The 25,524-nt window shown below is 40.1% G+C and overlaps 1 long non-coding RNA gene across 1 annotated transcript in view; it reads right to left on the bottom strand.

Annotated features, from left to right (window-relative positions):
• Nucleotides 1-25,524, bottom strand: part of LOC308511258 — an 808,460-nt gene that overhangs the window by 675,669 nt on the left and 107,267 nt on the right. The window lies entirely within an intron of this gene.

Genomic DNA, 25,524 nt, shown 5'->3' on the forward strand with positions numbered 1-25,524 from the left:
TGCAATCTGAAGTAATAAATCCTATGAACAGTCCAGGGTACTCTGGTATGCCCAAGAATGAACAAAATCTACAATTCTGTGAAATACTGCCCTCCTGAAGTTTCCATCATCTTTACCCCTTCCTTACAAAGAGTTTTCAAATCTCTTTTAAAAAATCCATAGACTGACCCAAGTCACCTTTATAGAATGTTCTAAGAATGTTATGGTTTGCTCAACCATAAACTCACATAAAGTTGTATGAGGAATATTTTAAGAAACTGTAAGAAAATAAGATTTGCCAAATACAACATTTGTGAAATTCAAAAGGGAAAGGCATACAGGTTAAGAATTTGAAAGAGGAAAGGCGTATCAGAGAAACAGAATTGGAAGGCAGTTGGGAAATCAACCTGCCCATTCCCTGGCCCTGTGGGCAAGTCCATAACTCATATTTCCCCTTTGTCTATAGGGAATGAAAGGTCATTTGCACTTGAAAGCTGGACTTAGAGAGAAATGTGCCTTCAAAATTCCCAAGGCCTAGATTTCTGCCATAAATAACTTTAAAGCAATTCAAACCTTTTCAAGAGTTCAAACTGCAACATTTCAATTACAGCAAGAATTCTTAACAGAGATCCACCTTTTTATATTGATTCTTTTTTTTTTTTTTTTTTTTTTTTTTTTTTTTTTTTTTTTTTTTTTTTTTTTTTTTTTTTAATTTTTTTATTGCTTAAAGTATTACAAAGGGTATTACATATGTGTCCATTTTATCCCCCCCGCCCTAGACAGTCCCCCAGCCTCCCCTATCCCCCAGTGTCTTATGTCCATTGGTTATGCTTATACGCATGCATACAAGTCCTTTAGTTGATCTCTTACCCCCCTACCTCCTGCCCCCCAACCCTCCCCGGCCTTCCCACTGCAGTTTGACAATCTGTTTGAGGCAGCTCTGCCTCTGAATCTATTATTGTTCAAAAGTTTATAATGGTCTCTATTATCCATGAATGAGTGAGATCATGTGGTATTTTTCCTTCATTGACTGGCTTATTTCACTTAGCATAATGCTCTCCAGTTCCATCCATGACGTTGCAAATGGTAAGAGTTCCTTCCTTTTTAGAGCAGCATAGTATTCCATCGTGTAGATGTACCACAGTTTTCTAATCCATTCATCTACTGATGGGCACTTAGGCTGTTTCCAGATCTTAGCTATGGTGAATTGTGCTGCTATGAACATAGGGGTGCATATATCTTTTCTGGTTGGTGTTTCTGTTTTCTTGGGATATATTCCTAGAAGTGGGATCACAGGGTCAAATGGGAGTTCCATTTTCAGTTTTTTAAGGAAACTCCATACTGTCTTCCATAGTGGCTGCACCAGTCTGCATTCCCACCAGCAGTGCACAAGTGTTCCTTTTTCTCCACATCCTCTCCAGCACTTGTCGTTTGTTGATTTGTTGATGATAGCCAGTCTAACAGGTGTGAGATGGTACCTCATTGTTGTTTTGATTTGCATCTCTCGGATGATTAGTGACTTTGAGCATGTTTTCATATGTCTCTTGGCTTTCTGAATGTCCTCTTTTGAAAGGTGTCTATTTAGGTCCTTTGCCCATTTTTTGATTGGATTGTTTATCTTCCTTTTGTTAAGTTGTATGAGTTCCCTATAGATTTTGGAGATTAGTCCCTTATCAGATATGACATTGGCAAATATGTTTTCCCACACAGTGGGTTTTCTCGTTGTTTTGTTGATGGTTTCTTTTGCTGTGAAGAAGCTTTTTATTTTGATGTAGTCCCATTTGTTCATTTTCTCTTTAGTTTCAAGTGCCCTAGGAGCTGTATCAGTGAAGAAATTGCTTCGGCATATGTCTGAGATTTTGTTGCCTTTGGATTCTTCTAGAATTTTTATGGTTTCCTGTCGTACATTTAAGTCCTTTATCCATTTTGAGTTTATTTTTGTGTATGGTGTAAGTTGGTGGTCTAGTTTCATTTTCTTGCATATATCTGTCCAATTTTCCCAACACCATTTATTGAAGAGACTATCTTGGCTCCATTGTATGTTCTTGCCTCCTTTGTCAAATATTAATTGAGCATATTGGTTCGGGCCAATTTCTGGGCTCTCTATTCTATTCCATTGATCTATATGCCTATTCTTGTGCCAGTACCAGGCAGTTTTGAGAACAGTGGCTTTGTAATACAACTTGATATCTGGTATTGAGATCCCACCTACTTTGTTCTTTTTCAGGATTGCTGCAGCTATTCGGGGTCTTTTTTTATTCCAGATGAATTTTTGGAGAGTTCGTTCTAGATCTCTGAAGTATGCCGTTGGTATTTTAATGGGAAGTGCATTGAATTTATAGATTGCTTTGGGTAGTATGGACATTTTAATGATGTTGATTCTACCAATCCATGAACACGGTATGTTCTTCCATCTGTTTATGTCTTCCTCTATATCTTTTTTCAACGTCCTGTAGTTTTCTGAGTAGAGGTCTTTTACCTCTTTAGTTAAGTTTATTCCTAGGTAGCTTAGTTTTTTTGGTGCGATGGTAAACGGGATTGTTTTTATAATCTCTCTTTCTGAAAGTTCACTATTGGTGTATAGAAATGCCTCAGATTTCTTGGGGTTAATTTTGTATCCTGCTACATTGCCAAATTCATGTATTAAGTCTAGTAGCTTTTTGATGGAGTCTCTAGGGTTTTGTATGTATAATATCATGTCGTCTGCAAATAAGGACAGTTTTACTTCCTCTTTTCCAATTTGGATGCCTTTTATTTCTTCTTCTTGCCGAATTGCTATGGCTAACACTTCCAGTACTATGTTGAACAGGAGTGGTGAGAGGGGGCATCCCTGTCTTGTTCCTGTTCTTAGGGGAAATGGTGTAAGTTTTTGTCCATTGAGAATGATGTTGGCTGTGGGCCTGTCATATATGGCTTTTATTATGTTGAGGTATGATCCTCCTACTCCCACCTTGCTGAGAGTTTTTATCAAAAATGGGTGTTGAATTTTGTCAAATGCTTTTTCTGCATCAATTGATATGACCATGTGGTTTTTTTCTTTCAATTTGTTTATGTGATGTATCACGTTTATTGATTTGCGGATATTGTACCATCCTTGCATCCCTGGGATAAATCCTACTTGGTCATGGTGTATGATCTTTCTGATGTACTGCTGGATCCGATTTGCTAAGATTTTGTTGAGGATTTTGGCATCTATGTTCATGAGGGATATTGGCCTGTAATTCTCTTTCATTGTGTTGTCTTTACCTGGTTTTGGTATTAGGGTGATGCTGGCTTCATAGAATGAGCTTGGAAGTGTTCCTTCCTCTTGAATTTTTTGTAGTAGTCTGAGGAGGATAGGTTTTAGTTCTTCCTTGAATGTTTGGTAAAACTCCCCTGTGAAGCCGTCTGGTCCTGGGCTTTTGTTTGCTGGAAGCTTTTTGATGACTGCTTCAATTTCTTCCATAGTTATTGGCCTGTTGAGATTTTTAGATTCTTCCTGATTGAGTTTTGGAATGTTGTATTTTTCTAGGAATTTGTCCATTTCCTCCAGGTTGTCTAGTTTGCTGGAGTAGAGCTGTCCATAGTATTTTTTAACAATCATTTGTATTTCTGTGGGGTCTGTTGTTATTTCACCTCTTTCATTTCTGATTTTGTTTATTTGGGTCCTCTCTCTTTGCTTCTTGGTGAGTCTGGCTAGAGGTTTGTCAATCTTGTTTATCCTTTCGAAGAACCAGCTCTTGGTTTCATTGATTTTCTGTATTATTTTTTTGGTCTCTATGTTATTTATTTCTGCTCTAATCTTTATTATCTCCTTCCTTCTGCTCACTCTGGGGTTTTCTTGTTGCTCTCTTTCTAATTCTTTGAGTTGTAGAGTTAGCTGATTTACTACCATTTTTTCTTGTTTTTTGAGATAGGCCTGTAGAGCTATAAACTTCCCTCTCAGGACTGCTTTCATTGTGTCCCATAGGTTTTGGATTGTTGTGTTTTCATTGTCATTAGTTTCCAGGATGTTTTGAATTTCTTCTTTGATTTCATTGGTAACCCAATCAATATTTAATAGCATGCTATTCAGCTTCCAGGTGTTTGAGTATTTTGGGTTGTTTTTATTGCAGTTTATTTCTAATATTATGCCATCGTGGTCTGCGAAGACGCTTTTTATGATTTCAATCTTCTTGAATTTGGGGATACTTTGCTTGTGACCCAATATATGGTCTATTTTTGAATATGTGTCATGAGCACTTGAGTAGAATGTATATTCCGTGGCACTGGGGTGAAGTGTTCTGAAGATGTCTATTAAGTCCATCTGATCTAGTGAGTCATTTAGTATTGCTGTATCTTTGCTGATTGTTTGTCTAGAGGACTTATCCAGTGATGACAGTGGTGTATTAAAGTCCCCTACTATGATTGTATTGTTGTCGATCTCTCCTTTGATATCTTCCAGAAGATTTTTTATGTATTTGGGTGCTCCTGCATTGGGTGCATATATGTTTATCAGGGTTATATCTTCTTGTTGTATTGATCCTTTTAGTATTATGAAGTGGCCTTCCGTATCTCTTGTTATGGCCTTCACTTTGAGGTCTATTTTGTCCGATATAAGTATTGCTACCCCAGCTTTCTTTTCTTTTCCATTAGCCTGAAAGATATTTTTCCATCCCTTCACTTTCAGTCTGTGTGAGTCCTTTCTAATGAGGTGGGTCTCTTGTAGACAGCAAATGTATGGGTCATGATTTTTTATCCATTCAGCCACTCGATATCTTTTGGTTGGAGCATTTAGCCCGTTTACATTTAAAGTTATTATTGAAAGGTACTTGTTTGTAGCCATTTCTTTTTTTGTGTGTGTGGCTGTTTTCTTTCTGGGATTTTTATTTCTTCTTTTTACACCAGTCCCTTTAGCATTTCTTGCATTGCTGGCTTGGTGGTGATAAACTCCCTTAGCCTTTTTTTGTCTGTGAAGCTTCTTATTTCCCCTTCAATTTTGAATGATAGCCTTGCTGGATAGAGTATTCTTGGATTCAGTCCTTTGCTTTGCATCACTTTGTAAATTTCCGTCCATTCTTTTCTGGCCTGATGTGTTTCTGTTGAGAAATCATTTGATAATCTAATGGGAGATCCCTTGTATGTAACTTTCCGTCTCTCTCTTGCAGCCTGTAAGATTCTCTCTTTGTCCTGAACATTTGCCATGGTAATTATGATGTGTCTTGGTGTGGGTCTTTTTGGGTTCACCTTGCTTGGGACTCTCTGGGCTTGTGTGACTTTTTTCTTCCCCACCTCAGGGAAGTTTTCTGATATTATTTCTTCCAATAGGTTTTCTAATCCTTGTTCCTCTTTCTGTTGTTCTGGCACCCCTATTACTCGTATGTTGTTTCGTTTCATGTTGTCCCAAAGCTCCCTTAGGCTCTCCTCCTGTCTTTTAATTTTTTTCTCCAACTGAAGTACAGTTTGGGTGTGTTTTGCTTCCCTGTCTTCTAATTCACTAATTCGGTCTTCCGCTTCTCCTAGTCTACTGTTGATACTTTCAATGGTGTTCTTTATTGCAGCTATATCGCACTTCATTTCTTCTTGGGTCTTAGTTAAGTTGTCGATTTTTTCATCTGTTTCTTCTTGCTTCTTGGATAAGTTGTCGATTTTTTCCTCCATCCGGTGTATGCACTCTAGGACCCTTATTCTGAATTCTTTTTCTGTCATGTTGTATGCCTCTGTATCACTTAGCTGCTTTTCTGGTGAGTCCTCCTTTTCTTTCCTTTGGGGATTTCTTTGTCTACCCATGTTTGATCTCACTGACGTATATAGATATTGAGTCGTTCAGTGGCTGCTCCCTAGGTGGCAGTGGCTCCTCAGGCTGTGGTTGCTCCTTGGGCGGTTGTGGTAGCAGCTGCTCCTCTGTTGTTAGCGGGTCTTCTGATGGGTGCTGTTCACAGCTGTTGTGGCTCTTCTGGCTGGTGGAGGGAGGCTTCACCCACAGCAGCTGTTCCTCAGACAGAGCGTGTGGAGATCAGGAGGCCGCTGTTGCTTGGATCTGCTGCGTTGATTTAAAGGCACAAAATACAACACAACAAGGCACAACGTACCAGGCACTGAACACAAATGAATTATGGTATTAATAACCCCAAATAAAGATGGCCACCCAAGCTAAGAGAGTTGGGGGGTAAGGAAGAAAGAAGAGAAAAAGATAGAGAGAAAAACAGAAAAAAGAGGAAAAAAAAAAGAAGAAAAAGAAAAAAAAAGAAAAATAGAATGAAGTAGAAGAGGGGAGGAGACTATTCATATGAGGAGAAAACTCCGATAGAACCGCCACTAATCCCAACAAATTCCAGCAACGGATCTCTGGAGTGAATACAAACTACAAACAGCCAATAATATCAAGTGAGGCAAGGGAAAGCAGAAGCACAAAAATAACTGGCCGGGGGTGGGGTGGGGAGGGGGAATGGGAGACAGAAAAAGAAAAAGAAAAAGCAGAACAACCTCACATACAATCCTTAAAGAAAAGAAAAGAAAAAAAAAACACAATATACTCAACAATCGAGCAAGCAACAACAGAACAATAGAGAAAAGGAGAGAATAAAAAATTTGGATAGTGAAGAAAGATAAGGGAGAGGTGGATAAGGATTTAGAGCAGGTGATTGGAAAAGGGATATATAAGTAGGGTGAAATTTAGACAGGGCGTATGAAGAATAGGAAAAATCTAAAGCAGGAATAGGGTAAGAGAAACAGGACAGCAAAAGGGGAAAAGTGGGGAAGAGAGTTTTAGCACAGCAGCACAATTGAGGTAGAGGAAAATGATGCTAAAGGAACGATGAAAATAGAATGGAGAACCTTAGTCCCAAAATAAAATAAAGAGAAAATAAAATGACACTTAAAAAAAAATGGTAAAATGGCAGCAGTAATAATACTGGTTAAAAATAAAAATGTAGTAATTAAAAGGGTAATATCAGGTGATGAAAAAAGAAAATAAATGGTTTCTTAGTTAAAAGGTGAAACAATAATTAAAAAAAAATAATTAAAAAAAATGGGCTGTAATGAAGGTGCTTCAGATCTTCTGCTCCTCTTTTTGGCACACCAGGTATTCAGGAGAATGTTGAATTTTCCTCTGATACACTGTTCCTCTGTGTTGTAAGCCACAGTCCTGATTTTAAGGCAGGCTACATTGGTTTCCCAGACAGCCCTTATCTGTATTTACAGAAGAGTCAGTTCATGGCTCTGCCTCTGGGTGGCAGTGCGTCGGGATTGACCTCCGAGGGTATAGGACCTCTCTGACCAGGTGTTCTCTATTGTACCGGAAGCTGGTCTGGGAATGTCCTCCGCCCAGAGCTGGTTTTCCAGTAGTCACTCCCCGCTCTGTTTCCCAGGGTCCCCCAAAACAGCCTTCCCTTACAAGCTCTGTGACTGACCCCAACTGGGTAGTCCCTTGCACTGGGTTCAACAATCAAACGCACAGATTTAAGAGCCTGGGAAGTTGTGCGTACTCGCAACGCTTCACCTTCCAAATCTGCGCGAAGTCTCTGCGCGCGCTCTGGCTCCTGGCACCGAGTAGCCGGCAAACTGGCGTAATCTGAGGCTGCCCGTTTGTGTCCCGTCCAACTGTGGGCTTATTTATAGCGTTCCCTTCTGCCAGCAGCCCTGGGGGTGCCCTTCCACACTTGTGGGTCACGCTGGCTCCAACGGCCACGGTCTTTGTGGGGCGCAGAGCCCCCACCCCCCTGCGCGCGTTCCACTCTCCAACCTAAACTGCAAACCGCACCTTTGGGGAAAGTCTAACCTTTCTGTGGGGAGAAGCCGAGTTCCTCTGAGTTCACGTAGCCGCGCTGCTTGAGAGCCGTTGTTGCCGGGTTAGTAGCTGGTCTCTGGATGCCGGCGACAGTCACCCAAGATGGCACGGTCTCCGCGGCTGTGCCGGCGCACCTGGAGAGGTTTCAGCCTCAGCCTCTAACCGTTCCCTTTATCTAGGATTTCTCTGTCTTTCCTGGCTGCAGACTGTCTCAGCTGAATCTCCTCTGCTTATTCGGGCTGTATGCTACCCGTTTCAGCTGCCCGCCCTTATCTGCTCCGGGACAAGGCACCGACACGTCTGTCTAAACCTCCGCCATTTTCTCTCCCTCTTTATATTGATTCTTGAACAACTTTGAAAAATATATAAATACACTCTTTCTTCTTTGGAATCTTTCTCCCTCTTGATGACAAAATGTATGGTAAATTCTTCAAGTGTCTCAACAGTCCTTTGACTCCATTAACTTCTGCTGTGACCAAATATCAAAGTCACATTTAAATTCCTCTGGGAAGAATGCAGAACTGACATGTCGGTGTAAGTGGGGCTGGGATTCCCTTGTACAGTAATTAAATGATTAGTAAGATTGTATCCTAAGTATCAAATACTAAAAGCCAGATGGAAGAGAAGGAGGGGGAGACAGAAGAGTCTAACAAAATGAAGGCCTCTGTAGGAATGAAGAACTCTCCGAGGTAAAATAGTTCTCATGGTATTTGTGGTTGGAGAGTTCTCTTTTGACATACATACATCTCCTTGCTAGAAGTTAAGAATTCCTGTAACCTGTCATTACTGAAAAAAAATAGGTTCTTTCCTAACCTCTACTTACTATGCACTAGAATGAGTTCTAGTGTCAAAGGCAGCATAACACGGTGGAAAGTGAGTGGTCTCTTGTTCTTAACACAGCTACATGAATTCCTAGATATGTGTGGTTTGCATTTGGGCAAATTATTTAAGTTATCTCAGCTTCAGTTTCCTTCTCTATAAACTAGAGATAAAAATATAAGTATGGCTGGATTGCTAGAAAAACTAACAATTCTATATTTAAAGTATCTGGCACTTAAAATTCTTTACAATTGTTACTACTATTCACTAATAGAGACTATACCAGCCATGGGCAAACTACAGCCCTTGGGCCGGGATGATCCGGCCCGTTTGAAATGAATAAAACTAAAAAAAAAAAAGACCGTACCCTTTTATGTAATGATGTTTACTTTGAATTTATATGAGTTCACACAAACACTCCATCCATGCTTTTGTTCCGGCCCTCCGGTCCAGTTTAAGAACCCATTGTGGCCCTCGAGTCAAAGAGTTTGCCCACCCCTGGACTATACACTTGTTTCTTTTGTTTGTAAAAACCCTTTGCAACAGGTGAGGTAATGAAGTAATGATGCTGATGACCTAAGCATGTGTCTAATATGACATCATCCTCTTGTCTCTCGCTGACATGAAACATTTAGGCAATAAAGCTGGTAAACAAGTGTTGTGGGCCCAGTGCAGCAAATAAATAAACTTTCTTTGACTTACACAGTGCTCATCAAAAAACGTTAAACAAATTCATGGCATTCAAAAATCAGAAGATTTAATATAAATATTTGGATTTGTAGCTTTTGAAAAATCAGAAAACCTGTCAACAGTTCCCCAGCATGCATGCTTGGCAGCCATCAGCTGAAGCTGAAAAGCAATTACTGGCCCCTTTAGATAGGCCATGCTCTCTCCAATTTGCCATTGTCTCCACCTGATCCATTTCATTCATTAAGCTAGGTAAGTGGCCCCTATAGTCACTTGAGTTTGAGACCCTTACTCTATGGCAGCCGTGGGCAAACTATGGCCCGCGGGCCGGATCCGGCCCATTTGAAATGAATAAAACTAAAAAAAAAAAAAAAAAAAAAAAAGACCGTACCCTTTTATGTAATGATGTTTACTTTGAATTTATATTAGTTCACACAAACACTCCATCCATGCTTTTGTTCCGGCCCTCTGGTCCAGTTTAAGCACCCATTGTGGCCCTCGAGTCAAAAAGTTTGTCCACCCCTGCTCTATGGGGAGAATACAGAGAGAGAGAGAGAGAGAGAGAGAGAGAGAGAGAGAGAGAGAGAGAGAGAGAGACTATAAAAGATAATTAAACACCAAATGTGCTTTTTTGAAACTATGGCCCAATTTTAACTTGAATTTGGACACACAAGGGGAACTGTGGGGAAAATACAACCAGGAACATGTTTTAAGAGGAACTAAAGAGTTCCAAAACAATACGTAGAGAGAGATAAGTACTGCCCATCAATTCCAATTATTCTCCCTGGACCTGCACCCCTCTACTCACATCCTTTGCTAGAGTGAAGATCATTTATAAAGACAGAAAAATCCTAAAAGAGCTGCAGGGCATGAGGCCAGCTGTTTTGATGTCATCAATCATAGCAGCAACAGGGGTTGATGCCCTTAGTACAGATCACAGCACCTTGCCTCAAGGGTGGCAAATGGTGTTTGCCACCCTTAAGGAAAACACCAGCCAGAATTGGGAGGGTGTAACTTCTTCTTTCGCACCACAAGTTGCAGAGCCTTCAGTGTGCCTCATCAGCAGTAGCTTTTGACATTTTCAGCGATAACCATAAACGAAAGAGAAAGAAGAAAATGGCAGATGGCACAGAAAAGTCAATGGGTTTGCACTCAGTACACACATAAGACACATCCTGAACCTCAAAATTTTGGGGGCTAACTTTGAGAGCTAGATTCTATCGTTCATGGGGAGACTAGAGTTAGAGAAATGGTGCTTGGTGACTGTGAGGGGTACAGAATTAAGAGGCAGTTAGCAAATTTTATCAGTCATTTTGCTAACTTGTTACTTGATTATTATCAATCTCCTTTGTTTTTAAAATAGTCACTACTCATTAAAAATATTTAAATGCATTCGGCAGAGAATTCAGATTTTCAATGCCTAGTGGTCCATCCTAGATTGCCAACACTCTAAAGGTATTCTCTTGCTCATTATTGGCAAAGGGAGCCACTTGGATTTTGGTCAGGTTCAACAGTAAACACTGTTGCTTTTTCTTCCAGTTCTTTCCTTGGTCTGTTGGAAAAGGAAAAAAATAGGAAAAGGTTTGAATCCCATAGTAGAAAATATGCTTGTTGACATTTTTGAGTTTCCTTCTAAAGAAGTCTCTTTGACATGAACATGCCTAATTCATTGTGATCAGCACCCAGAGAAATTCTAATAAGTAAAAACGACTTCATAAGCTGGGTGAATGGTATATGGGAATTCCTTGTACTATCTTTGCAACTCTTCTATAAATCTCTAAAACTATTTCAAAATCAGTTTTTAAAAACTTTAGATACTTCTGGTTTACGTTAGAAAGGTTAAGATTTTCAGCAATAAAGAGACTGAAGAAGTTGGTTAGAAATTAAAAAGTTCTTCCTAAAGGAATATTTAAATTGTATTATTTTTATTGTCTTAAAATATAAAAATGTATATGTAATTCTCTCATTATTATATTTTAAATTGTATCACAAATAAATCTTTGAGACAGCATTATAAAATAAACTCCCTGTGGTTGATGATTTTAACAATAATTCAATCCTCAGTGGTATTCACCTGACTTCTCCCAGAGGCAGTATGGAAGATTTTGTTTCCGAATATTTAGAAAAACCTCACACAGAAAATTTCCTTTTGGATTCTTGGCAGATACCACCTTATTTTGAAAGGGAAATACTGGAGGGGTTTCCTTTTGTGTAATACTGGAGCCAAGGTTGCATTCCTCCTTGCAGCAAAGTATGCAAATTTCTAATCTACCAAGGCGCAGGGCAAAGAACTAAAATTCAGAAAAGACCTAAGCTGTGGAAGGAAACTGTCCAATAGAGCTAGTGTAGTTTAAAGTAGGGCATGAGTGGGGCAGGGGCTTGGGGGAGGAGGGTAATAGGGGGATAAGGACACATATGTAATACCTTAATCAATAAAGAAATTTTAAAAAATAAAGTAGCTGTTCTAGGAATAGTTCTAAGTATATTCTGAAAGTTCTTTAGTTTTTCTTCATCCTGATGATGATGATAATGACGATGACAGACATATTTGAGCCTCTAAGTCTTAAAGAGCAGGCATTGTACTAGTGGTTGCAACTACATTATCTAGGTTCTTGAGACAAGCCTATAAAGTAGGTAATGTTCATTATTCCTATTTTACCTAGTAAGAAATTGAGTCAATGGTCATTTGATCCATGACACATGTGTGCAAAAGTGCCCACTCCTTTACTTTTCCAATCAAATTAGCTGTTTCTGAAGCTCCATCCACATGGTCAATTTTGGGAGACAGGAAAGGAGAGAAAGGCCCAGAAACTTCATCCATCATGGTGATGTCTATCATTGTCTGCCGGGGTCCAACCCCAGCGGGTCCAGGGGTCCCCAAAGGTGTGGACGGAGTCGGCGAAGAAGGAATGACATGGAGGCAGCGTTCAGTTGATCATCATAGCCGGGTTCTCTTGTCAGGGTCTCCTGCCAAGTTCTGGTCTGGATCTCCAGCGAAGTTCTGGCTAGGATCTCCAGCCAGGTTCTGTGTCCATGTTCTCTTGCTAGGTTCTCCAGATTCTCCAGCCAGGTTCTGTAGCCATGTTCCCTCGCTAGGTTCTCCAGCCAGGTTCTGTCCAGGTTCTCCAGCCAGGTTCAGTCACCAGGTTCTAGTCAGGTTCTCTTGCCAATTTCTGTAGTCAGGTTCAGTCCAGGATCTTTTGCCATGTTCTCTCCAGCGAAGTTCTTCTGTCTCTAGATTCCGTGTAGGTTCTGTCTTCTTTCTGTCTCCTAAGTTCTGAGTCTTGTTGTCTTGTTACAACTGTATTTATACCAGTTGATTCAATCCTATCAATCTCTATTACAAAGGTTAGGGTGTTTCTTATCTCCATTCCAGGGAGTAAAGATTATGTAGCTTAAGCATGATTGTTCGTAGTTAAAGTGATTAATTACCCACCTGGCACTTAGTTAAGAGGTTTTATTCCCTCCCTAACTTCAGGGGAAAATCCCTGCCTGGGGAAACAACCTTTCTCAGAGACCTTGGTTAAAACACATAGTGCCAAGAAGGTGAGCAAACATATTAAGAACAGTATGCCATATATGCCAGGTCCCTTGAAACATCAAGCATGGACCGGCTCCCGGCAATTGTCATTGCTCCTTCTGCTTCAGTAGGGCTCTGCCTCTGGTCCTTAGCTGTTAGCCCCTGCTGGCTCAGAGCAATTCTCTCCTACAGAGATCTTCTCAGCATATTGTCAGGTTCAGCAAAGAAAAACCATAGGGCACCTGGTTAAACTTAAACTTCAAATAAACAATAAATACTTTTTTAGCAGAGGTATGCCCCATGCAATATTTGGAATAATCATTTGTTGTTTATCAGAAATTTAACTCGGCATCCTGTATTTCACCAGGTAACCCTGTCAGCAGTCATCAAGGCCCACGTGCTTCGTTTCCAGCCTCCTCCTCATTCATCCCACAGCCACGTCCCATCAGGAGGACAGGTGCAGGCAGGGCCCTGTGATTCTGAAAACAACCCGGTTGTATCCACAGTGCTCTACTCCCCACACGCAAGGCCATGAGGAGATCAAAGGCCTGATCAATACTGACTAGCCTGCTGAGTGATAAAAATCACAAACTGGCAATGGAGAGGAAATCCCTTTGTTGAAGGCCAGTGTCAAGGGGTTAACTCTGTGAGCTTGTCGTGGCCACATGGCAGGCAAGTCAGGTGGACCTGTCTGAACCTGATTCAAGTCCAGTCCCCTACAGACTCTCTGCTGGTGGCTCCCAGACTAGAAACATTCAGAGTATCACCCCACTCTCCCCACGGGCTTCTCACCTGGAAACCCAGCCCTGCAAGTACATTTGCTTAAGGCCACCGGTGGCCATTTAAAGCAGTAACAACTCAAAACAAAACATTTGTACTACGTGAGAAGACTTACAGACGTTTTTAGTATTTGGCTTTCAACCCTCTTTTATCCCTGTGTTCTTTTAGCATTCCTTTAAAAAGACTTTGCCGTTCACATTTAAATTGTCCCAACAGAAAGAGCTTATGTCCCTGACATAGTAGGTAATCCCATAAAAGGGATCTAATCAAGGGGAGCTCAAGAAAATAGTTTCCCCGTCCTAACTGGTTTTGCTCAGTGGATGGAGCATCGGCCTGCGGACTCAAGGGTCCCAGGTTCAATTCCAGTCAAGGGCCTGTACCTTGGTTGCGGGTACATCCCCAGTAGGGGGTGTGCAGGAAGCAGCTGATCGATGTTTCTCGTTGATGTTTCTAACTCTCTATTCCTCTCCCTTCCTCTCTGTAAAAAATCAATAAAATATATTTTAAAAAGAAAGAAAATAGTTTCCCTCAAATTGTTAACGGGTTGGTGCTCCAAAACCGTGATGATTCCACCCCTAAATAAACACATGGATAGTAACACTAACTTGCAAGGAAAGGTCAACAGGATCACAATAAGAATCACTTTTGTTTATGCATCTATACAGGGAAGCCCCAACTTTAAAAGTAAATCATGATAACAATGCCTTAAAAAAAACTTGGCCAATTTCTTAAATAAATGTATTGATTATATAGAGAGAGCTCTAGCTACAGGACAAATATTGTAGCCAGTCTTTCCCTAAGACAACCAAAATCATGAAGTAATGAATTTGTTGATCTAGTTATCTCAATGTTCTTATTCAAAAAGGAAAACTTTGCAACCATCTGGCCAACTGTTTATACAAACTATTTGTACACACACAAAAAAACCTCCCAACAACCATAATTTATTGATTTAAGGCATCTCTGTTGCCAAGAACTTGATTCAATTTCTTTCTGAATCGGATCTTTTTTTATCATTTATGAAAAAATTGGCCAAAAGCAATAAAATATATTTCCCTTGTAAGAGGAAAAAAAATCGATCTTCTAATTTGTCTCTTTTATTATTTTTGGCCTTTATGGTTGGAGAATAAGGACAAATAAGAGGAGGCAATTTGAGCATGTAAGGAATATATTGTGCTTTTATAGCCTCCTTTAACATGTGTGCGCTGGTTGAAACAGGTGGTGGTGACCATTCATGTAAAAGTAATAGGACACCTGTGCTAGGTTTTCTTATCAGAGCTGGTCATTTCAGGCTTTATCCATCCTTGCTATTTTGTTCCAGCTTCCAAATGGCAACTCCAAACAAAACATTGGAAAGTAAATTAGAAGGCAACAGATGGAAAAGCTGAAAAATCCAGCTATTAAGTTTACCACATTTTTTTCTTAGCCTTTCCCTCTCTTCAGCCATGGTGGGCCCTGACTGGAGTCCATTATGTACCGTCAACTGCAAAACCTTTGTTAAAATGATCAGTGAGGTAAGGAAAAGAGGGGTAGAGATTAAAGAAACTGGAAAAACCATTTGACAACATACATTCCATAAATCTTCCCAATTTACCTCTTAGCAGAAACCATTTACAAACTTTTTGAACCAAATTTCGAACTGTTGATCCTCATGTTTCATGATAATCAAATAAAACCTAGAAGGACATCTCATTTAATCATTTTCATGTACAGTTTTTTAATTCATTGACTCAACAATTTTGCCATAATCAGCCACGTCATGATCATTTAGTATAATAGAGGAATCAAAACCTGAACTATTAGTCTCTAATTAAATTTATTGACTTAAAATCTGTGGTAGAAAAAAAGGTTTGGGCATTATACTAAGCTTCGAACAGCTGGAAATTAATCATGATTACTGATACTATTTTCAAAGCAACTAAAGCCAAGTCGATTAGTTTTTTTCAAAAATAAGTATGTTTCAAACTAATGGTGACCTGAGAAAATAAAGTTAGACTCTGCTATAGTTTGCCATCTTCCTGCCAGAGTTTGCCAAATTAAAAATTCTGAGGTGGGGGAGGGGATTCTTCAATTTTTTTTTAAAGCTCTGGAACACTTGCTTTTTAAAATGTACACAGGAGCCCTAGCTGGTTTGGCTCAGTGGATAGAGCCTCGGCCTGTGGACTAAAGGGTCCCAGGTTCGATTCCAGCCAAGGGCACATGCTGGGGTTGCGGACTCAATCCCTCCAGTAGGGGGTGTGCAGGAGGCAGCCAATCAATGATTCCCTCTCATCATTGATGTTTCTATCTCTCTATCCCTCTCCCTTCCTCTCTGAAATCAATAAAAATATATTTAAAAACAAAAATAAAAATGTACACTGAAGACCAAAGTATAAAGTAAAGCAAGCCACATCTTCTCAGCATCCCTGCAGGTCCCTCAGATGGTTCCCATACACACAGCAGCTTTCTGCACCTCTCTGTTGGGCAGCATTTTCCACCCTCAGCAGCATGGTTCATGCATGGAGCAGGCTGGAAATTCTGGGTGACTAATGCCCCAGGTGCCACCTTCCACCAGTGAGAAATGGGAGGTGGTAGACAACCACCCCATCTTCCTCATCCCTCAGTAGACCAACTCTGAGGTGTGTTCCATAGAGTTTCTCAGAGGCCTCCCAATGGAATTGAGCCCAAGTTGCCCATAGCAGTATCTTGGGATAATGTACCTTCTTTTGGATTCCTCCCTGCACCATCTAACCTCCCACAGACAAAAGGGGGAGCAGACAAAGCCATGACCGTCCCATTACCCCACCCCAGACAGCCCCTAGGAGTCCTCTGCACTTTGAAAAATCAGAGATGCTTCACAGATAAGAAAAAGCTAAAGGAGTTCATCACCACCAAACCAGTATTATATGAAATGCTGAAAGGTATCCTTTAAGAAGAGGAAGAAGAAGAAAAAGGTAAAGATACAAATTATGAACAACAAATACACATCTATCAACAAGTGAATCTGAAAATCAAGTGAATAATCTGATGAACAGAATGAACTGGCGATTATAATAGAATCAGGGGCATAGAAAGGGAGTGGACTGACTATTCTTGGGGGGGGGAAGAGGTGAGGGGGATGCGGGAAGAGATTGGACAAAAATCGTGCACCTATGGATGAGGACAGTGGGTGGAGAGTGAGGGTGGAGGGTGGGGTGGGAACTAGGTGGAGGGAAGTTATGGGGGGAAAAAAGAGGAACAACTGTAATAATCTGAACAATAAAGATTTAATAAAATAAAAAAAAAGAAAAAGAAAAATCAGAGATGCTCTAGGTCACATTCTTCATTTTACAAGTAGATCAGGCCCGCTGCTACCAGCACCTGCCGTGTTCACAGCATAAGCCAACCACAGTATGCAACCTTGCTCTTCATTGGGCAGGAGCACCTCAAGCCCCATCACTTCTCTGGAGTGAAAGTGTACCCTACATACCTCAATTACCTCCGCCGACAGGATAGAAGAGGCCAAGAAATCCAATGGAACATTTTTTACCTTAAATGAATACAGGCATCTACCTCTTGAGTTTCACATTATCCGTTCTATGTGTCTCTCATTATTTTAAACAAATATATATATAACATATTACGTTTCAACCTAAAATCCCCAACCAATTTCTTAAAGCATGCTTGAAACACAGTAAAATGTGTGTGTGTGAGTGTGCGCGCGCGCACACACACACACACACACACACACACACACACACACACTAGGCTGCGCAATGCTCACATCCTTGCTTTATGATCAGCAATTCATATAGTTAACATAGAGCTTCTTGGCAGTAACACTGATATCCCTTTCAGCATAGGGATTGCAAAGCAAGTACATCTCATTTCTTGACACTTAGGTGCATGTTTCCAAACTTCTACACATGATTTTGACATTCTACCAGTTTTTTGGTACCCAAATTTGGCTGAACATTACAATCACCTAGGGAGCTCTTTACAATCCTAATACCCAACTGCACCCCAGACTAATTGACTCAGAATCTCTAGGTGGGATCCCAGGCATCCATATTAAGTCATTCCAATGTATAGCCAAGGTTGAGTGCCACCATGACAGATGAATTTGGAATACAACTCAAGATTTTTTCCTACACATCTTTTTGTTAATAATGTTGCATTGAGTTTGGGGGACAAGATAGAAAATTTACCATAGGAAACACTGCTGGGAAAACATTGGCTTGAGAGATACATGCCTTCTGTGAAGTTAAGTAATAAAAAGGAGTACGAACTGTACTACTACAGGCATTCTCTGGGTTATGCCTGTAATTATGTGGAGTTTTGGTTGTGTGTGCATAACTTTAGCAAGGGATTTTGTTTGCAGTTTTTGTCCATTATTGATAAATCTAAATTATTTTTTTTTTGCTCCAAACTCCTAATGTTTAGCTCATCTCCTATTTTATTTGTAAGTTTTTATTTTATTTCCATTTTTATTTTATTTATGTGTTTCTATTTTATTTATAAGTTTAGGCTGAGTACAATACTTGAAATCTTACAAATGAGCCATGTTTTCTCTCACCTCCAGGCCTTTACCCTTGCTTTATTATCTCTTTGGGACACCCTTCCCCACTCCTATTCCTATCTCTTCCTCCTAGATGACTCCTGCTCATTCTTTGAGACTCTAACTACAAAAAAATTTCCATGAAACTGAAGGCTAGATTAAATGACCCTCACATGGGATCCCAGAGAAGCCTGCATTCACCTCACTGTATGATAATCACTTTATCACCTTAGCAACCTGCATTCAGGGCCTGCTCCAAAGTAGGTATCAAAAGTATTGTTAAATGGATGATTGAATTTGAGGACTATTCATTTCCAGTGCCCTCATCACCACCAAACAGCCATCCCACCAACATCTCAATCAAATATTGTCTCTTGAGTCACATGTCCTGGCTACTGTTAAATCACACGTTATAATATTCTATCCCTAATTACTCATCTGGGCCCTGTTTGTTACTCTTGCTGGGGATGTGTCACCAGGCAATGACTTGAAACTCTATTTTTATACATCACTAAAGCATTTCTTCTAAGTTGTGGAAGTCCCTTCCACAAGGCTCTGTACGGCCAATGTCCCATTGCTATCTTTGGCTCAACTGTCCCAGCCCTGGGTAAGGTTGATAGAATCAGTACCTCAGGTGTGGCGGGCAAGAGGCACTATTCCAAGACATCATTCCTGCTGATGCTATCCCAGCAAACAGGACATTGTACAACCCTTTGACCCCATGAATTCCTGACATGGTCATGTGGAACATAAAACACAAGTGCTACTGCATTTTTTAAAATTTATTATTATTATTTTATATTTTATTTATTTATGTATTTATTTATTTATTTATTTATTTATTGCTTAATACCATCAAATCCCATCTTCCTTTTTATGATAAATGAGCTTTCATTCTGAAGTTCTAATTTGCTCAAGTCAACAACAACAGTAATCTACCTTAAGCTTAAAGCCACTAACAGCCATGAGCAGTACCCCACCTTCTTTTTACGATTTTTTATTGGCCCTAGCTGGTTTGGCTCAGTGGCTAGAATCGTCAGCCCAAGGACTGAAGGGTCCCAGGTTCAATTCCAGTCAAGGATACATACCTCGTTGCAAGCTCGATCCCAATCAATGTGTCTCTCTGTCTCTCCCCGTCCCTTCCTCTCTCTCTCTCTAAAAATCAAGGGAAAAAATATCCTTAGATGAGAATTAACAAAAAACTTTTTTTATCAATTTTCAGAAAGAAGAAGGGAGAGGGAGAATGGGAGAAAAAAAATCGATGTGAGAGCAAGATATCGATTGGCTGCCTCCAGTCCACAACCCAGCCATGTGCCCTGACTGGAAATCAAACCAGCAACCTTTTCGTGCATGGGACTATGCCCAACCAACTGAGCCACATTGGACAGAGTTCAAATTCTTAACAGTATAATGGTGAAGAAGAAAAAAAATGAAGAAAATGCCAAGAGGAAAATATGGATGAGCAAGGAATACAATAATACGTTTTTCTCAAGTTGAGAGTGAGTTGGAATTCTATATTATTTAAGTTTATGATTCCAATTTAGTGCTCAATTTTATTTCTTGCTGACAAATTCTGCCTCTTCAACCTACAGATAAAAGCTGACAGAGCTTTTTCAGATGTGAATGCCCATACAAGACAGCATTCTGATGAGCAGTAAAGTATATATTAATTAGAAATATATGGGGATTAATTTCCCTAAAAATAACTGTAGTTATGAAACTTGAGAGTAGAAGAGAAGCATTTGGCAAAACGTTCTTGAGTTGTGCTGAATATACAAGATCTATTAAGGGAGATACATTTATTTAAATTTTCTATATGGCTGTATGTTTTTGCTTCTAGCCAGTAGGCCAATTCAGCAATAAAGTCTTCAGTAAGAATATAATTTTAATTTATTTAGACATATGTTATTTGACTCATAGATTCCTATTTTTTTCTTTTTTTAAACTTATTGGGGTAACAATGGTTAATAAGATTATGTAATTTTCAAGTGCAGATTTCTATGCTAAATTATCTATATATTGCATTGTGTATCCACCACCCAAAGTCAAATCATCATCTGCCACCAAATAGTTGGCTCCCTTTATCTTTTACTACCCTCCCACCCCTCTTCCCTCTGGTAACCTTTACACTCTTATCTGTGTTTATGAGTTTTTGTTTTTGTTTTTCTTGTTTGTTCATTGGTTGCTTTCAGTATTTTTTTTAAAGCAGGAAATAATGAAGGGGAAAGAGGTTGGGGGAGAAGGACTTAGCTGTATCTGTAATGTTTTATTTCTTTTCAAAAAAGATTTGAAACAAGGATGGCAAAATAATAACATCCATCAAATATAGCTGGTAAGTATGTGTGCATCTATTTTATTATTTTTTTATGTTTGAAAAAAAATGACTTTTTGGTAAAAGTATGCAAGCAATTTTTCATGATAAATAAAAACGTGGGATTTTGTTTAAGACATGTGGTGCTGTTGTTTAGTAGTTCCAGGATCTTGGCAATCTCTCTAAATTTCAGTTTCCCAGTCTATAAAATAATAAAGTTATGAACTGGTTCCCATCTGAATGGTGAATATTATGTATTATTTAAATGAGGCGTGCGGCTCACCGGCCACAAGTTTGACATGCATGATTGGAGAAAAGATATGTGAGTATATGTCTCAGTCAGATTCCCCTGGAAACAGACTTTGAGACAAAGATTTGTGTGGGACTTCCACTAGGAAGTAATCTCAGAAACACTACCAGTGGGAGTGTCAAAGAAGCCAGATTGGGCATAGGGAACAGTTAAACTGTGATGCTGTTGCAACAGAAGCCTCAGCCAATCCCATGGGGGCACATGAGAACTGATATTGCCATCTAGAATGATCTAGAATCAGGGTAAGGGGGCCACACTTTTGTACCTCTACATCAACCTCTAAATTACTTGATGAAGGCTACCTCTAGGGAACGGACATAACCTTGGGTAAGACAGTGCCCTTCAGCCAAAGACAATACCTAGAGAGGAAGTAAGATGAGACTCATGTCAGTAACCAACACCCCTGACCAGTGAGAGAATGACGTTCTCCACTCTGAAGGGAGATCTTTAAGCGCCACACCATCCACTATAGCAGTAACTGGGACCCGCCTCAGCATGGTGCACCGAATGGGGAACAAAGTGCCAAGGGATTAAGGGGGAGGGAGTTAGGTCCCTGCATCCATGTGAGTCAGAATGAGATCTGAAAGCGTGCAAGAGCAGGGTGGCTGTGGCAAGATCAAAGTCTTCTGCAAGCCAGACTCTTCACATTTCTGGTATCTGTAGTACATCCCTGCTGTTCTCTGGTATGGAATGTATGTGGAAACTACAGCCAATCACTGCTTGAGCCAGAGAGTTTAAGAGAGGAGTAGTATGTACACCTACCACCTGCGTGATAATATGAACAGGAAGCCAAACCAAAGACCCCAAAAAAGTAAAATTCAGGTGAACTAATCAGGCCACTGAGTTAGCCACCCTTTCTCCACCACCTTCCAGAGATGAACCTTCGAGTCCTGGATTCTGTTTTAACAAAGAGAGGTCTGTTTCCTTATAGTGCCCCTCCTCATCATTCAGAATGTTCTGGGTGAACTGGGGCAACCATTTCACATCTCAAGAGGAATGGAGTATTTTTATTTTTATTTTTTTTTACCACTTTGAAACATTCATCCATTTAAGAAAAATGAATTTAAGATGTAACAGTACATTATATTTAGCCAAAACACTTCTCTAAAGTTAAGGCAACTTTCCCAGGAAGTCTGTGGTATCCAAGTCAGATGGCATGGCCTTCCCAAGGGAATAATTTGTAAATGGAATTCAGAAATCACATTTAATTAGGTTTTTAGACACCATACTTGCACCTACCAGATTTATTACATCAACTACTGCCAGTCATTTATAGACATACTAGAGGTCTGATGCACGGAATTCTTGCGAGGGGCTTGGCCCCCCACCACTGTGACTTCATCTGGAAGGTCGTCTGGAAGGACATCCGGTCTAAATAGCATATTACGCTTTTATTATTATAGATGACATTTTATTACTCATAAGTTGATCACTCAATTTGGATTTAATAGGTTTCATTTATTTGTAAGGCTAGAGAACTTTGGAGTTAAAATAATGAAATATCTGAGAGGAGTGTTGTGTACATAGTTGTACAATGGGAAGAATACCTTTGACATTGCTTCTGTGATGAAATCCTAAGCCTATCTTCATGCCATGTTTGTAGCTAAACACTAGCACAAGCACACATTACATCCAATTACCCCTACAAGTATGGATTGAAAACAAAATAGGTAATTATCACTGATTGTAGCTGGATTATATCTTTATTTCCAGATACTCCTAAGCAGTGATATAAATAGACAAGAGGGTGCCATAGAATAAAGAAGACATTCTAAGTCTGTCTACTATTTGTCTCCAATAGCTTTTAAATAATTATGAAATCAACTCAGTCCACACCACTGAATCAGTAGACTTCATTTTATTTCATTATTGATATTGTTGTTAGCCTGTCACTCAGCTTGGGTGATTTCATTCCCTGTACAGTTCAAGGCCAAATGCATTGTGTGCCTGTTCCTGTAATTCAGTCATACAAATGGGAGGAAACAATAAATATAAACCACCATAAATTTCACTTTCTATAAGACCACCCATCTGCTCCCCCACCCATCTCTCCCATCACTGGAGAAGCTAGAAAAATCCATATTAAAGCTTTCGGCATTGAGAACCAGGCTTCCCAGCAGTGCTGAAACGGAACTACACAATTACACACAAGACTACCAAAAAGAGAAACACACTGGAAAATTCCTTCCTCTCTTTCAGCTTTGCAAAAGCTATTGTTCTTCTCATATTCAATTATGTTTTTGTTTTTGCCGAGAGAAAGCATAGATGTGGAGCAAGTACATGTGGGTGGTTTGTTTTTACTGATCTTTTCAACACTAAAGGTCTGACCTGATGTGCTCATACGCAATCAAATACAGTGATCGCATAATTCAGTCAACACACTGGGCTTTGCCCCAGGAGCTACAGTTGTAGGGTCACTGATTATGGAGAGCTGTCATGAAACAGTACTCTCTGGAAACTTATCAACGACTTAGAATTTTAAAAACCATTCTCAGTTTGTGGGCTATAGAAAAACAGGCAGGCAATGGACCACATTTGGCCCACAAGCCAGAGTTTGCTAATCCCTGACCTAGAACAGTGGTTCCTAAATGTCTGCCCATAGAATCACCTACGGAATGCCTTAAAATTGCAGCCTTCATGTCACACCCCAAACTGATTAAATCACAATCTCTGAGGGATGCAAGGATAAGCCATTTTTAAGCTCCTCAGGAGATTCCAGCATGCAGACCAGTTTGGGACTCCCTGATCTGTGAATTACATTCTTCCTTCAGATGCTAAATTATATAGGCTCCCTTGCTTTAGCTGTGGCTTCCTTTGTCATTCCCAGTATCCCTGGCAAAAGACCCTGTGTTGGAGGAAGGCTAGATTTCACAATAAAAAAAAATCACAGTTACAAAGTAAATTCGGTCAAGTTTGAAATATGGTAAGTGGGGAGGATAGCACACTATTTGTGTTAGCCTGGGTCTCCCTCCTCAGTGCACACCCCTCCCCTAGAAAGCAGAGTCTGAGACAAGATTGTTTGGGGCCATGAGCCCAGCAGCAGGAAATGGGGACTGAGAAAAGTGGAATGGGGACGGAAAACGTCACTCCAGTGGGCAACTGAGCTTAATCCCATTGGGATCCACCAAGGAGATGTGCAGAACACATTTCAGAATTGTCTGGTTAAGAAATGGAAGAGGAGCATTTACCCACTGGCTTCCAACCCCAACTTGGCAAGGGCTGCCCCAGGGATTAACAACCATGTACTTCCTAGTTGTACAGATTTGAGTACAATGTAATCAAGGGCCAAGCAGCAAGCTCCAGGCAGTCAAGCCCACTTGCTATAGGATTACATGTGCCAAAGGTTGGTTGCAACCGCAATGGCTAGAGAAAAGGTGAGCTAAGAGGATGGGGGGTGGGGGCGGGCGGTTTCAGAAGAGATGTGCAAGATACCAACCAAAAGTCATCAGAAGTCAATATTTTAGAAACTCAGAGGAGTATTTCCATAGGGAACTCAAGCTAGGAATAGTACAATGCCATCTTAGATGACTCCTCTTTAAAAAACAATGTCAACAATGATACAGCTCCAATTTTGAAAGAAAAAAAATATGAGTCAGACACAATTTATCAAAGTTGAATTTAAACTCTTCCCTAAATGCCCCTGTCTACAATCATTATTCCACTTAACAGTTCAAATCCAATCAGAAAGGAAAAGGGATATAAAATATATACTCTAAGTCCTTCCACATAAAAAAAAAAAAGTCATGTTAACATTTTGGCCTCTTTCCTTCCAGTCTCTGTCTAGAAATCTGTTCCAGATAATTATGTGTTTGTACACATGTTTGTAGGTGATCGGAATCTCAGGACCTAAAGTTCTTAACTTTTGGTTATAGCAGACATAGTTATTCTCTTTGCCCTTCCTAACTATCTAGCCCCATGTCTCCTGTCATCTTGAATGTTCTCTCCTCCACACTAATCTACACCTTTTTAGACTCCTATCTCCCTTTCAAGACACAGATAAACTACAACTTCTAATTATCTTTCTGCTCCCTCCTATTTGGTTATTTCTCTCTCCTTTGAACTCGCACCATCCTTTAAACTTTCTTTCTGAATTTTATACTTTTATTCTAATCATGGGACACACAAGAGAGCTATGCATATTAAATGTAGTGTTTGTAGACTATCCTCTTCCCATGCCCAATCCCCATCTTAATAGACTGTCATTTCTGTGAGGGCAGAACTTGTCTTATCCATCTCTTTTATTCTTCACAGTGCTTAGCACAGTGTCTTGCCCATAGAGGGACCACCATGAATCCTTGTTGAATTAATAAATGAATGTTAAAATTGTCTCAACTATACGCCATGCACCACCAGTCTTGATACTTGTTAACTATACCCAGGCAAATATTAAAACCCTGAGGCACAGCATATGTGTGCCATTGTAGATATGAAAAGCCACAGGGTTTCTGAATGCATTTCACTTAAGAGAGTTACTATGGTAATATCACAGTACACCATGGATGCCATTAGGAAGAAGCATTCAGAGCCATACTGCCTGCACCTCTCTTAACAAATGAACAATTTCACTAAGCATAAGGCCTAGAAGTGCAAGCGCGCTCTTCAAAGATGTTAAGTAAGCAAGTGAACTAGGCCAGAACAATTTTTTCGCACCCTCCAATCGCCTGTAGAGGCTTCTCTTGGGCAGAAGCCAGGCAGCAAGGGAGACTGGGTGGTCCAGCTCAAAGAGGTCAGACCCCTGGGGTGCGGAGCAGGGCAGAAAAAGAAGTACAGAGCTTATTGCTGGACAAAGGCATGCGAAGAGAACAGGGGCATAGTTGATGTTGGCATTCATGGCTGCTGCAATTGCACACGTGCT

Source organism: Myotis nattereri, assembly GCF_964212035.1.
Source record: "Myotis nattereri genome assembly, chromosome: X".
NCBI classification, from domain to species: domain Eukaryota; kingdom Metazoa; phylum Chordata; class Mammalia; order Chiroptera; family Vespertilionidae; genus Myotis; species Myotis nattereri.